This window comes from Amblyraja radiata, chromosome 12 (genome assembly GCF_010909765.2).
Source record: "Amblyraja radiata isolate CabotCenter1 chromosome 12, sAmbRad1.1.pri, whole genome shotgun sequence".
Taxonomy (NCBI): domain Eukaryota; kingdom Metazoa; phylum Chordata; class Chondrichthyes; order Rajiformes; family Rajidae; genus Amblyraja; species Amblyraja radiata.
This window is the reverse complement of record NC_045967.1, coordinates 50,383,707-50,399,513: the sequence shown is the minus strand read 5'-3', so window position 1 is coordinate 50,399,513 and position 15,807 is coordinate 50,383,707. Positions and strand designations below refer to the sequence as shown.

Sequence of the window (15,807 nt, the reverse complement as noted above, 5' to 3'; positions counted from 1 at the left end):
GGGGAAAATTAGCGTGTTTTAATTTGCGCCCCGTCGAGTTTTGTTCGGCTTTAGAAGCGATTTAAAGACGACTCTTGTGGAGTGAGAACGGCTGTGCTCAGGTCCGGGTCCATGTGACAATGTTGTAAACACTTGGCGTGAGCGAGAGAGGAGACATTATTCATCCACTAGAGTTTGAGCTTTCGGTTCATTTTTCTCCTCTCTTTTTCCATTTATATGAATCCTTGGCACGTTTGTCAACCCAACTGCTTACTACATCATTAAACTTTAGCGTTTATGGAGGGCTTCTTTTTGAAGAAAAACAACTCCCCGTAAACAGATTCCCATAAACCACCCTGTAATTTCATAGCCACACCCTGTTTGTATCTAATCTACTCATTTCGTGGGAAGCGCTTAACTGTAACTCGGCTTTCTTGTTAAGTGACAATTTGGCTCTTATTTTGCAAAACAAATATGTCGAAAGGTATGTCGCAGTGCAAATGCGCTGTTTTTCAGCGATTTCGGTCAACTTGATGTTCGAAAATTGTTTGACCGGCCCTTTTTAAATGTTTCCGATTTTTCGAACTTATTTAAAAAACGAGACATTGAGAGGTCCGGCTTTTGTGTACATATTTTCCAGTTTGCGTCTGTTAATCTAGCCGATCACTGTCTACTTAAAAACAAGTGTGTGGTTACATTTGTGTATTTTGTTGTGATTACGTCGGCGCTGGCTGGCGAGAAGCAAATATGTCAAGGTAGTTAAATACTCTTCAGTTCTTACATTTGGGTGTGTTATTGGCAAATAAATATAACTCGCAACTGCAATAACCGTATGGGGGTTCGCTAAAGTACCGTCCCACTGATCGTCGTGGTAAATATTCTGGTGTTGGAGTTTCTATCTTTGGTGAGAGCATGCTGAACATTTTGTGTGGGTGCGTGTAAACCAACATTGCTTCCAAGTTTGTTTATAACATGTGCGTATATATAAAGACGCACGTCTCTTTGGTTGAACTTTTTGTTGCGGTCCAATTACTGGGATATAGTGAAATCATAACTTGATAGTTCGCTGGAAAAGTATTGAATCCGATTGGGCCTACATTAATATTTCTAAACTTTGCAAAGAATACCATGTAAGTAAATAAAACATGGTTATTCACTGCAATCTATAGATACAATTCTAAGTGGACTGTGTGAATCCGTTTAGTTTTATTATTAATAAATATTTTGTAATTTGAGCATTGGAAAAAGTGTTCTCGACAGCACTCCTTTAAATGACGTCACCATTTTTACCCTAGGAAGCTGAACAGGAAGTGGTGCAAGTGAACACTGGCTCTCGGGTTTAATTTGCCAGCCAATAGTTACTCAGCTGAACATTTCAGTTATTAATACTAACGTTTCTGGCACAACTTGTGCCTTTTCCATATTGTAGCAATATTTCGACTGATTCGAGTTAAACCATTTTCGAAATCATATATGATATATTTTGTGCACTAGATCTTGGAGTGATGAAAATGGTTTTAATCCAGTAAGACCCCTGGACCTCTGTATGACATGTGAATTAATTTTAGATGTTGGTGAAGAATAAAGAGTGTGTTTGAGGGAAGAATATTAGGGTTGAGAATGTTGATTGGAAGGACAAGTAGGAATGTGTCAGCTGAGTTCTAAGTTTTGAACTGATGGGGAAAATGATTGGCATGCAATTGATTATTTGGTGGAGTAGACTTTGTAAACGTGTCACTTGGAAAATATTGTGTTTTGTGATAACATAAGAAGCAAGTTGTGGATTTTGATATCCTGTCTTTTGCTTTCACGATTACACATCTATTTTAAAAAGTAGTAATTCCAGTTAACTTTCTTTTTGTCATTTTGCTGGTGAAGCCAGTGTTGTGGTCAATGACAAGCTGCTTCAGGATCATTTATGGGTCTCAATTAAAATATTTGTTTTCTGTGGCTTTTTTGCCAGGCTGTTAATGATTTGCAGGGTATCTGGTCAACTGCTTCCCAATGTGGAAGCTACTGTTTATTTATCATTGGAATTATTCATGAATTATTCACAAATTGAAAAGTCACAACATCCTGTTTTCTGTCGACCTGTTTCAACAATGAATGTGACTAATTCTGAAATAATCAGGTCTAAATTTAACTTAAGATGCCCACATTACTTTGTTTAATTTAGAAGTCTCACAGTGATGTGCTCACCATCAGGATCATTGTAATGGAGGAAGATGTTGCTCGGATGTTTGGAAGGTTTATGAAGCAGTGCTGTTGCTTTTGCTCTCTTCACAACCCTTGGAAAACCTGTTGGGTATTTCTCAACTGTGATTCATAGTAGTTTTGTTATTTAGTAGTGAACTTTGTTCAATATTCATTCATATTTGTTATTTTCTAGTACAGTTTATTGTAGCAGAGGCAAAATACACAATGTACACTGCACAGAAAAGCCATTTGTTCCATTGAATCCATGTGGATTCTCTGTCCACCTATATTACCAGTTCTAAATCCAGGCCCTTCCTAGTCTTGCACAGTGTCCTTCATGATTGTCCCATTTCCTTTTGAATGCTACAGAGGAACCTCCTTCGTCTACATTTGCAGACATTATATTCCCAATTACAGAAATGAATAGCATGAAGGAAAAAGATCTTCATTTTGTCAATCCTCTGCCAAAGGAAACAGCCTTTTGTTAACCACTCTTCTAACCAGATATTTTACTACTTCACGTGTCTGTCAAATGTTCTTTTGTCTTTCTCTAAAGAAAACAGTCCCAGTTCCTCTAATATATCTTTGTACTATTTTCTCTCATCTCAAGTTGATCGTGCAAATCTTTTCAGGGCCATGGACGCTTATATTAAATTTAAAAAAAAATCTACAATGAAAGTGCAGAATTTATTTCTGTTTATTATGGGAATAATTACGTGCATATGCCCAGATTTGTTAAGCAGAATTAAGGTTTGGTATGCCATAAAGCTATCGTATTTTGTTGTTCAATGTTTTAAGTTTGTTAAAAGAAGGGAACATGCTGGGGAATGACTGGGAATGTTGCAGTGTCGCACTGTAAAAGAGCACTGAGAACTATACATTCAACTATGCGTGTGCATTCTCCAGATGTTGCTGTCATTCTTATGACGAAAGCTGATAGCCTGATTTATCTCTCTAAATACCTGAGCCATGGCGTCTAACTCGGATGAAGAGCAAAATGACAGATAATTTGTGATAATAGTGTGGAAGCTTCTCTTGCATTGCAGATAATTTCACGTGATTCTATCCCTTTGCCTGTACTTTAATAAACTTTGGGAAGCTGAACATTCAAAACCTGTTTGCCATCTATTAGATCTTGGCTGAAGTGTACCATGATACTACAGTGACTTGTTTTTACAGGCCTCTTTATTAAGGACTTTGGTTATAGTGGATGGACCTACCGACCGTCACTGCTATCCAGGCTGTTGATGCTGGCCCACACCGCCTCCCTGGCAGCTTCCAGGCTGGGCTGCTGACTCTTCCAGGCCATGCCCACTGCCGACCCTTACCTGCACTCCACTTGCTGGCTACGGCCAACAACTGCCAAACCTTGCCTCTCCCCCGGACACCAACTCGCCAGGATTCCAGGCCCAATTCCAGACTGAGAGTCTGAAGGTCTCAATCTGAAATGTCCTCTCTCCATGCTTTCCAGAGATGCTGCCTGACCTGCTGAGTTACTCCAGCATTTTGTAAACGGCATCTGCAGTTCTTTGTTTCTACTACTTATACAATGATTCTCTTTTACTCGGTGGTAGACAAAAATGCTGCAGAAACTCAGCGGGTCAGGCAGCATCTATGGAAGAAAGGAATAGGTGACGTTTCGGGTCGAGACTCTTCAGACTGATGTGGGGGTGCGGTGATGGGAAGAAGAAAGGAAGAGGCGGAGACAGTGGGCTGTGGGATAGCTGGGGAGGGGAAGGAGGGAGAAAGCAAGGACTACCTGAAATTGGAAAAGTCAATGTTCATACCGCTGGGGTGTACACTACCTAAGCGAAATATGAGGTGCTGCTCCTCCAATTTGCGGTGCGACTCACTCTGGCCATGAAGGAGGCCCAGGACAGAAAGGTCGGATACGGAATGGGAGGGGGAGTTCAAGTGCTGAGCCACCGGGTGATCGGGTTGGTTAATGCGAACTGTGCGGAGGTGTTGGGCGAAGTGATTGCCAAGCCTGCGCTTGGTTTCACCAATCTAGAACAGTTGACACCTAGAGCAGCGGATGCAATAGATGCAATAGATGAGGTGGGAGAAGGTGCAGGTGAACCTCTGCCTCACCTGGAAAGACTGCTTGGGTCCTTGGATGGAGTTGAGGGGGGAGGTAAAGCAACAAGTGTAGCATTTCCTGCAGTTGTTTTAAAGTACCGGGGGGAGGGGGTGGTTTGGGTGGGAAGGGACGAATTGACCAGGGAGTTATGGAGGGAGCGCTCGCTGGGGAAAGCCGAAAGGGGATTAGATGGAAAAATGTGGCCAGTGGTGGGATCCCGTTGGAGGTGGCGAAAATGGCGGAGGATTATTTGTTGTATGTGACGACTGGTAGGGTGGAAGGTGAGGACAAGGGGAACGCTGTCCTTGTTACGAGTGGGGGAATGGGGAGTGAGAGTGGAGCTACAGGATATAGAAGAGACCCTGGTGAGAGCCTCACCTATAGTCGAAGAGGGGAACCCCCGTTCCCTAAAGAATGAGGACATCTCCAATGCCCTGGTTTTGAACACCTCATCCTGGGTGCAGATGCGGTGCAGACGGAGGAATTGGGAGTAGGGGATAGTCCTTACAGGAAGCAGGGTGGGAAGAAGTGGAGTCCATGGGAGTCAGTGGGTTTGTAGTAGATCTTGGTCAGTAATCTGTTACCTGCGATGGAGATAGTGAGGTCAAGAAACGGTAGGGAGATGTCAGAAATGGTCCAGGTGAATTTGAGTGCCAGATGGAAGTTAGTGGTGAAATGGATGAAGTCGGTGAGATCTGCATGGGTGCAGGAGGTAGCCCCAATGCAGTTGTCAATGTAGCGGAGGTAGAGTTTGGGAATAGGGCCACGGTACGCCTCGAACAAGGATTGTTTGACATACCCTACAAAGAGGCAGGCATAGCTGGGGCCCATGCGCGCGTGTCCCTTGCTACGCCTTGGATTTGGAGGAAATGGAAAAGTTGTTGAGGGTAAGGACCAGCTGAGTAAGTACTAGGCGGAGGAGAATATCGGTAGACGGGGATTGGTTATTTCTGCGGTTGAGGAAGAAACACAGGGCTTTAAGACCCTCTTGGTGGGGGATGGAGGTGTAGAGTGACTGGTCATCCATGGTGAACTTGAGGGAATGGGGGGCTGGAAAACAGAAGTCATGGAGGAAGAATGAGGGAACTCTTTTACTCCGTAATCCCTTACTCTGAAATAGCGAACAAATGGCAATAACGGATACCATTGTGATGGTGATTTTAAATAAACTGGATGTATTTTTAAAGAAATGGCAGTGATTGGCAGATGCTGCCTTGCAGCGCCAGAGACCCGGATTCGATCCTGACTGCAGGTGTTGTCAGTACGGTATTTGTACGTTCGTCTTGTGACTACTTGGTTTTCTCTGGGTGCTCAGTTCCCTCCCACACTAAACACATGCAGATTTGTAGGTTACTTGCTTGAACTTGGTGGGCCGGTGGGCTTGTTTCCACGCTGTATCTCTAACAATCTTTGATAATGCTTCCATATCTGTATGGTATTATTCCATGTGTGGTTTGGATAATATTCAGTAGTGACTCAATGCTATCTTTTAATTGCCAATCTTCAAGTGTTTGGTGAGATCACATGGCACTGTATATTTGTATTCCTGTGCAAAACATTGCTTACCTTTCCAACAATCTCCTGGCAATAACACTGGTATCTTTTATCATGGTCACATATACTGTAATGCAGTGGAAAAACTGTTTTCCATACTATCCAAGCAAATCATACCATATGTGAGTACATCAGGTGATGTAAAAGAGAACATTAACAGGATGCAGAATATATTGTTATAGGTGCAGAGAAAGTTCAGATAAAGAAAGTTTAAGGGCTGCAATAAGATAGCCCAACAATGATAATTTAATTCAACAGTAGGGAAGAAGCAGTTTTTGAATCTGGTGGTACCTACTTTGAAGCATGAGCAATTGTCAAAGAGAGATTTAGATTTAGCTCTTCGGGCTAATGGAATCAAGGGATCTGGGGGGAAAAGCAAGAACGGGATGCTGATTTTAGATTATCAGCCATGATCATATTGAATGGCAGTGCTGGCTCGAAGGACCGAATGGCCTACTCCTGCACCTATTTTTCTATGTTTCTATACTGTGATGTATCCCAATAGGATGCCTTCTGTGGTGCATTTTCGGAAACTGGAGATGCAGCGAATTTCCGTAGCCTTCTGAGGATACAGAGGCATTGGTGTGCTTTCTTGGCCATTGCGTTAATGTGGTCAGAGCAGAACAAATTGTTTGTGCTGATTATACTTACAAATTTGAAGCTCACGGCTATATTAACTTCCAGCATCATAAAATCAATCTTCATTTTGCTGACCTTTAGGGAGGTGTTTTTGATCAAATGCAAAGCTCTATCGTCTTCTTGTCTCCTATCTTGCATTGTTCAAGATCTGGCCTACTTTTGTAGAAGCATCTTAGAAAGCATACTGTTGGGTTGCATCTTAGTTTCGTTTGAGAACGGCTCTGCCCAAGACCATAAGAAATTGCAGAGAGTTGTAGATGTAGCCCAGTCTATCTCATAGACGAGACACTAAATGCTTCTCAATGCTTTGGTACACAGCCAACATAATCAAACATTTGTACCACAGTTATTTTTCCTTCTCCCTGCTCCCTCTAGGCAGAAGATACAGAAGATTAAAAGCGTGCACCACCAGATCCAAGAACAGTTTCTTCCCCTCTGAGACCAGGCTTCCGAATGGTCTTTCCATAATTTGGGGTACAATTTGAATCGCCTCTACGCCATTGTGAATATTGGACTTTGTCTATAGATCTGGTGTGCTACAATGCTGTGAACTACATGCTGTACTCTGTGTCTCCCCCTTTGCTCCACCTATTGTATTTGAGTTTGATTTGATTGTATTGATGCATGGTATTATCTCAGCTGATTGGATAGGATCCAAAACAAAACTTTTTGCTGAACATCACAGTACACGTGATGATAAACCTAAACTAACAGTGTCTACTGGTGCTGAGAATTATCATAGATTATGTTTTGTCGCCTAGCCTTATTGTGGTCTATAGGTTTGAAAGTTAGAGATCCAATTGCAGCGAATGGTTTTGAGTTGTCGATGAGATAGTTGGATTTATATTGATATTGGAGGTCTCTGATAAAGTCTGACGTGGGTGTCCTTGTTATCCAGATATCCATGGATAAGTACAGTTTAAGGCAAATGGCATCTTCTGTGGACCTGTTGCAGCGGTAGGTGAATTGCAGTTGATCAATGCTGTCTGTGCGGTTGGAGTTGTGTGACATGACCATGCTTTTGAAGTACCTTATGATGGTGGTTGTCAGAGCACATCATCTTGTTCTTTGGCACATGGGTGGCAGTGGTCTTAAAACAGATGGGAACCTCAAGATGTAGTAAGAAGAGGTTATAGATGTCCCTGAGTACTCATGCCTGCTGGTACTGAGGATACAGTTGGGGACTCCATCCGGCCCATCGTTTACTATGAGTTCGATCTCAGAAAGTGTGGTCTGGCATCTGTAATGGTGACCATAGGCACAGATGCACATGAAGCTGTTGGATTTTGTGACGTCATTGCACTGACCTGTTCGACACCTGCATGGAATAAATGCATTGGCCTTGTTGGGGAGGAATAAATTGTTGCCTGTGATGGGGCATTTGTGGTAAGTCTGGGACTCCAATTGCCTCTGGAATTGGCATCCATGAACGCTTTGCAGAGACAATTCCTAGATATCCTGTACAGTTTGTGATCACCCAGTTTGAACGCCTCAGATTTGGTCTTCACCGTGGAATGGTTAATTCATAATTGGGGAACACTTGGATAGATGACTTTGACATGCAGTCTTCAACACTCTTCCTGTTGAAGTCTCAAACAGCAGTGGTGTATTCATTTAGGTTGGTGGTTTGAGTTTTTGAATATTAATCAGTCCACCGGTTCAGAGCAGTCACATAGAGCTCATCTGTTTCCTCAGACTAGCAATGTATGTCTTTCTGTACTGGATCCTCGAACTTCAGTTTCTGCTTGTAAGCTGGAGGAGGAGCACAGCCTTTTAATCAGTTTTTCCAAAATGCAATCAGCTGATGGTAAGGTAGGCGTCTTTACGTTGTGTAGCAGTGATCGAAGATGTTTGGGCCTGTGGTGCCACAGGAGATGTGTTGATGTGTGATAGGAACATTCAACTCAGAACACATTGGAGTTCAAGCAAAAGGCCTTTCACCTGAAAATTGATCTGCCCCGATAACCAGAATGTTACTTTGGCATACTCATACTTGTATGTACCTTTTAATTATGAAGTTAGGAGTAAGTATCAATAAATTAGGTTTACTACTATATTGATTGTATAAATTGGCATAAATGGATGAGATGGATTTTCATGGTTTGGGTGTCTGCTTAAGTTGAGTAACATTGTTGATTCAAGTGTAGTTAATAGCATAAGATGCGCTATACTGATTTTAAATGTCAATTAACTTTTTCTTTCCAACTTAATTTTGTCACCTCGCAATTGTTATTTATTTAAGTTGTACAAATGATGCATAAAACTAGGTTTGCTAGGTTTGTCAAGTGTTTGACAAACAGTAGTATTGTGGTGGTGTTGACACAAAAAAGAACACACACCAGGGCTCGAAATTAACAGTTGCCCGGGTGCCAATGGCCACCTAAAGTTCCTCCGGGCAACCTAAAAGCCGAGTCATTTTGCCTGGCTTGGCAAGCAAAGGAAAGCTTGGATGACGTGGACAGCGGAATGCCTGATGCAAACTGTGCTGGCTTTTCTCAGAGAACTCCTGCCTTGACCCGTGGAGTTGCTGCTTACTTGTGAACCAGCGGCTCAGGCAGCGGATTGGCGCTCGACACCGCTGCAAATTATTCTGTTGCTGTTGTTCCCTTAAAGGGCCTGTCCCACTTTGCGATCCTCTATCTATCTATTTATTTATTTATTTATTTATTTATTTATTTTTATAACAAGTATGTTACAAGAAAAAGAAAATCAAAGTACACTTCCATTCTCTTTATTTCTTTTAAATTACATAATCCAAGAGCAGAAGGGATATTATGTATCTATTTTTCTCCTCTTGATGTTGTTACTGCGTCTATCTTCAAAAGTGTCAAACAGATCAATTCAATTCTTTATCAACTTACCTTGCTGTGACTGGGCACACCAGAGATTGATGATTGAAGATTCAAGAGGAAAAGACCCATGCTATGGCCATGTCATGATAATTTTCGGTCCTTCACAGAAAACATGCTGGCTTCAATCTGTAGTGTGCATGGTTAAGCATATATGTTACCATTGTCCAGGATTTAATGACGGGTTCATCATATGCTGAATAATCCAACCACATTTTTGTTTGGAAGTGGAAAAAAATAATAGAAATTGCATTCATTGCAATGTGTAAAAAGAGTTGAGATACTGTATTATAATTTTGCTGCATGTCATTGTGGTATATATCATGTCTTGATTGGCGAATGTTTAGTTTGTGACTTTATTTGAAGCAGAAATAATATGTGAATGCTTCATTGAGCATAATTCCGACTGGTAACAGCGCACTTCGTCCGAGCACATTATCGCATGCGTCATGCAAGCCGTCTTAAATTACCACCTAAACTGTCATTCGGCAACCTAAAAAACTGGCAACAGTGAAAAATAGTTAAGTGAGAGCCCTGCGTGACACATGCACGCACTCACAATTAAATTGGAAAGAAAAAGCTCACGATACTCCAGTGACAAATCTGTCCAAGCAGTTGCAAATATAAGTATGTGAAAGTATGAATGGTATAAAATGTGTTCTTTTTATAGTATTAGAATAAAATGTACTCTTGTACAAAAGTTTCAGTGCTCCTTTCTGAATCCTTTTCATCTTCTGTTGTACTACAGTTATACCACTATACAAAAAGTCATTTTTTTCCTGATCTCCCAAAGCTGACCCATACTTACAAGATACATTTATTTGTCACATGTGCCAGTTGGCACAGTGAAATATGATCACCATACAGCCATACAATAAAAATAAAGAACACAACACACGATAGAGTTCAACATAAAACATACCCACCCAGCAGAATCAAAAGTTTCCCACTGAGGGAAGTCAGTCATCTTCCTCTAATGTTCCTGATGTTCACCCGTGGTCAGGGCCTCCCGAGCCCTCAGCTGTATTATAATGCTAAATACACGTACATTCATGTTTGAGTTAATATTTTGTTCTGAGAGTCTTCAGTTGGATGATATTTCTAGCTTTCTCTGTTCCCTGATGCTTATTCACACATATACTTTTCTAGAGCAGTAACCACCCTCTGACTAGAGAAATTGCTCCTCATCTCCTTCTTAAACGAACATCCTTTAATTCTGAGGCTATGACCTCTGGTCCTAGACTCTCAACAGTGGAAACGTTCTCTCCACATCCACTCTATCCAAGCCTTTCACATTCAGTTAGTTCCCTCTAGATGACATGTGATCTAAAGTACCACAACAGCCTCTTATGCTGAAGTCTATATCGATAACATCGGCAGCTTTACCCTCATCAACCCTTTTGGTTAAAAGTTTGAGTCACAATAACAAGGTTTATGTTCCCTGTTTTTAATTAATACAAGCTTATTTTGACAATGACAACACAGAAGCACTCATGGCAAGGTGAACTCATGATTAGGTTTATTTATAGCGAATGATGATAGTGACAAGAAAATCTAGGTCATGTGGGGGTACAGTCTGTTGTTGTCTGGGCAAGTGGTCTCGGGCTTGCCCCAACAGCTCTGTTTTGGACTTGAAGAGGCGCAGGCGGTCTCGAGCCTGTGCCAGCTTCTTGGTCTTGGGCTGGAAGAGCAGATGATAACAGTCTCAGGCTTTCCCGAGCAGCTCACTCATGGCCTTAGTGGGGACACTGGCTGTCTCTGGCTCATCCCCGCAGTTCAATCTTGGTCTTGAAGGAGGTGCTGGCGGCCTCAGGCTTGTCCCAGGAGTTTAGTCTTTGCCTCAAAGTGATACTGGTGGTCTTAGACATGTCCCGGCAGCTCAGTTTTGGCCTGAAGTTGAAGTGCTGCAGGTTTCAGGCGTATCCTGCAGCTCAGTCTTGGCTTCGATGAGGAGGCTCTGGCAGTCTTCAGCTAGTCCATCATTCAGTCTTTTTACTCTGTACGGGGGTGTAGTTCCTGGTTGCCTGCAGGCAGATGAGGAGCTCTGGTGATCTCGGGCTTGTCCCACGGCTGTTTTGCTCCAAGCCTGTAACAGGAAACACAGCCAGTCAGGAGTTTCCCCACTTTTTCTCCTTTCTTTCACCTTTGCTCTCCCTTGCCTTCTCTCTTTTTCTCCTGCTGCCTCTCTCACCCTTCCTGGCTGATACTGCTTTGGTTTTTAAGATGCAGGGTGATGAGGTGCAGATGGGCCAATGTAATAACATCTAATTGGACACAGATGTTGCTACTCTGACTCTGCTTAGTCCAGAGCATTGTCCTGGTTACGGGTGTTTTCTGGCAGGCAGGTGCTGTCCATTGTGCTGGTCTTCAGCTCCTCCTGGTCTGTCTGCATTAAGTAGGATCAGAGCTGCACACAAGGGAGGAGGAGTTGCCACAGTACTCAAAAGAGGAAATAAAAGTAATGGAGAATGTATTATTGTTGCTGCAGAGAAAGTGGAAGATCGGGGTTACATCCTTATTATATAAGATGTTTATTCAGAGTGTGAGCGGTCCTTGATAATGTTGGTTTCTTTCCCGAATCATCGTGAGGTGCAGATGGAGTCGATTGGGAAGGGAGCTGAAGGTGTGAAGCTAGTTTGCATGATGGACTGGGCTGTGTTCATAACTCTGAAATTTCTTGCAGTCTTGGGCATCACATCTGGTATTACAAGCTGCGATGCAGCTTAACTGAATGCTTTCTCTGATGCATCTGTAGAAATTGTTAAGAGTCATTGGAGACATGCTGTATTTCCTTCGGCATCTGAGAAATGTCATACCTCTTGTTTTGGTTAGCTGGTGGGAGAAGTTGTTTTCTTGACTCCATGATATTGAGATCTCTACACCCATTCTATACTCTGTTTCATCATTGTTTGAGATCCGGCCCACTGAGGTGGTGGTATCTGCGAATCTAAATGAGGTTGGAGCTGAATTTGGCTGCACAGTTGTGAGTGTATAGGGAGTATAGTAAGGGGCTGAGGGCACAGTCGTTTGGGTCGCGAGCATTATCATGGCGAATATTTTCTTTTCTATCCTTTGGGATTGTGGTCTGTGGGTCAGGACGTCAAGGATATATTTGGGGGCGTGGGGAGGGTTGAGGGGAGATGAATGCTGAGCCCAGGAGTTTGAAAATAAGGATGATTAGGATTATGGTGTTGAAGAATGCATCTAGTCAATTAATAGGAATCTGACGGGTATCTTTGTTATCCAGGGATGAGTATGGGGCGTGGGTATTGACATCTGCTGAAGATGAATTACGGCAGTAGGCGAATTACACTGGGTCAAGTCTCCCTTGGGAGGGTGGAATTGATGTACAATATGATCATCCTTTGGAAACACTTCACGATGGTGCATGTCAGAGCAATATGACATGATTATTAAGACACGCTATTGTGGTATTTCTTTGGCACGAGGATGATAGTTGTGGTCTTAAATCAAATGGGAACCCCACAATTTAGCAAAGAGAGGTTGAAGATGTTCATGAATACTGGTCCACAAAGGTTATGAGGACACTGCTACTGATTATGTTTTACGCAAGGTCACTCTTGGGAAGGCTGATCTGCGATAGTGACCATGGGTATAGGTGCACCCAGACAGTTGTGCGTGATGTTTTCAACAGAAGGTCTGTGAAATGGCAAGTTTAGAATGCATTGAGTAGGAAGGAACCTCGACCTGTCACCCATTCCATCTCTCCAGAGATGCTGGCTGTCCCGCTGAGTTACTCCAGCTTTTTGTGTCCAAGCATGCATTGAGCTCATTGGGGATGCGTTGTTATCATAATGCCCGATTTTCACTTCGTAAAACAAATAGTGTTCTCTAATTTAGCCTATAGAATACTAATAGTGTCCCACAATCCGTTAATTGTGTTGTATCCATTTTGTTTTGTGGATATTACAGAACTCGTATCCAGTTTATTAATATTGAGGACAAAAATTGCATTTGTTTAGGGTAACTTGGCATTAGTTTTGGTTTTGCACTCAATTTGATACACCTGTTCCTGGTCCACAATTTGACACACCTGTTCCTGGTCCCTTCAGTCTGAAGAAGGGTTTCGGCCCGAAACGTTGCCTATTTCCTTTGTTCCATAGATGTTGCTGCACCCGCTGAGTTTCTCCAGCACTTTTGTACACCTGTTCCTGGTATTGAATGAGATGTTTGTGGTTCAGCAATTGGAAGGCAGAAAATTATTTTGAGGAACTGGGAAGAAAATAAAAAAAATCTTTGTGCTAGTTCAATTATGCTCACCGAAAATGCTGTCTTTCGGCAAAATTTAACTTGTGCAAACTAGGAAAGATTGTTTAAAATGTTTTTCCTTCAAAGTAATGTGAAGCTTCAAGTGGAAAGCATATAATGTGGTTTTAAGCAGTTGAATATGTATTAGTAATTAATGCATATCCATAAGAGCTATATATATGTTCTAGTATATTACCTTTCAATGCCATGTATCTTTCTGGGTAATTGAGCAGTACGGAGTAAACCAATTTTTAAACCAACTTCAGGGAACTGGGGAAAGTTGAGTCTAATAAGATAACAATATGATTACTGCCCAGTGTGGGGAGGGGGGTAGAAAGCTAGAAAGGAGAGTTGGGCACAGGACAAAGTCTGACAAGTGATGGGTGGATGGAGGTGAGAGGGGTTTAGATAGGTAGATAGATATAAATGACTTAAGATAAGGAGAGACGAGAAGGGAAATGTGGTCAGATGAAGGGACATTCGTGGAAGGGGATTTGAAGAAGGAATAAGCTGCCCAAGCGTAATATGAAGTTTAAGTTCCTTAAGTTTGTAATATGAAGTTTGTGCCTTATGTTTGTGTGTGGCCTCACTCTGGCAATGGAGGAGCTCATACCAACGGTATGAACACTGAATTCTCCAATTTTAGCTAACAACAAGCCCCCTCCCTTGTTTTTACTCCCCTTTTCCCTGTGCCTTTCCTCGGTGTGCACCAATTTCCCCTCCTTAGTCAAAACCCCTCTCACCTGCATCACCAGGCTTTGTACACCCCTCTCCCCACCTCTTTTTCAGTTCCCTTGTGATACCTGCTGCATACAATATTCTACATTGTTTTGTTGTCTTTCTTGGGCAACCCAGATGTCCTTGTGTATGGTATGATTTGCCTGGATAGCTACCAAGACAAGGTTTTTTTTAAACTGAATCTCGGCACGTGACAATAAACCAACACCAATAGCACAGCAATTCCAAATAGGCTGCTCTGTTATATGAGATGCAGCTGGTAGGCTGGAATGGCATTGAGCATTGACAGGCTTGCTTTTGTATTCATCATCTTGAGCTTATTGTAATCTTCCTAATAAGGGGAGAAATTTGCCTCAGAATTGGGAAGCATTGCCCTCCCCCTCTAAATTCTTAGTCATGTGTGTGACCAAACATCTGAGAAATTGTAGAATACATCTCTTATCATTCTGAAAGCATTACAGGTATATTGTTTTGTACTGTAAATATGATTCATATTTTTTTCGAAGTTTATCAAGTGAAATTTTTATGTTATGTTGACAATGTTTAGGGTCTAGGTCAAATATGACTGGTGACGTGGGTAACCTCCCACGGAAGCATTTTTTTCATAACTCAGTTTTATCTTATAAACTCCGAATTTTAAAAAGCTAATGTTCATATCTTTAGCAGACATGCATTATATTCTGTAGATAGGAAAATAGCTATGAATAAGATTAATCTCCAAGAATTTTTTAATGCATTACTTTATGTGATGCCACCTGGTCACGTGGTCACGTTCCAAAGACTGGCCCATTGAGTGAAATTCTTGTGATGTCTTTAGTTAAGTCAGATATCCATGTGCTTTGGTGTTTGCTGTGTGACTCCATGCTAGTGCAAGGTGATTTGTGAAGTAAGAGGTTGCAAGGTTTGAAGTCCACATACTTGTAGCATCTACTCCTCTGAGAACCTTGCCATTTTTTTGGAAAGGTTGCTGTGTCTTGATGTTAGATGTTTCTTGTGATCTCTGTTTGTTAATGTTTGGTAAAGAGTATGTTAATGTTTGGTAAGATGAACTGGGTTTGCATTATGGTTTATTAATTTGATGTATTATCATATTAAAAAAAATTGCCATAGTGGAAGTAGGATGTGTTGATTGTTTATTGATAGTGCCATACCTTGAACTAATTATCTAGCTTTACAGTATCTTCACATCATGTATTTTGATGCACCAAAGAGGTGTAGCCTGCAGTCAGCAACAATTGTTCTTGCATTAATAGATTTTGGGACTGGATTACTGAGTCATCGATATCTGTATTGAGCAATATTGGGGCAGTGAATAGATCCTTCAAGTAATCTGTTTTCCATGCATTTGTGGTCTTGCGTAAATGTACTCTGAATCATTGGTCAAGAGCAGTTTGATGGAATGGAATGGAATGCTATTTATTGTCATTCAAACCTAGGTTTGAACAAAATTACATTTACTACAGTTTTTTACATTACAAAAAACCCAAGACCCACACTTAACAC

General features: G+C 41.8%; 1 protein-coding gene across 1 annotated transcript in view; it reads left to right on the top strand.

The window, feature by feature from the left end:
• The first annotated feature begins 348 nt into the window (after positions 1-348).
• stag2 (stromal antigen 2) overlaps positions 349-15,807 on the top strand; it is a 148,046-nt gene continuing 132,587 nt past the window's right edge. Inside the window, exon 1 of the mRNA XM_033030736.1 lies at positions 349-463. The gene's annotated coding sequence lies outside the window, so the exon portion shown is untranslated. The remainder of the gene's footprint in view (positions 464-15,807) is intronic.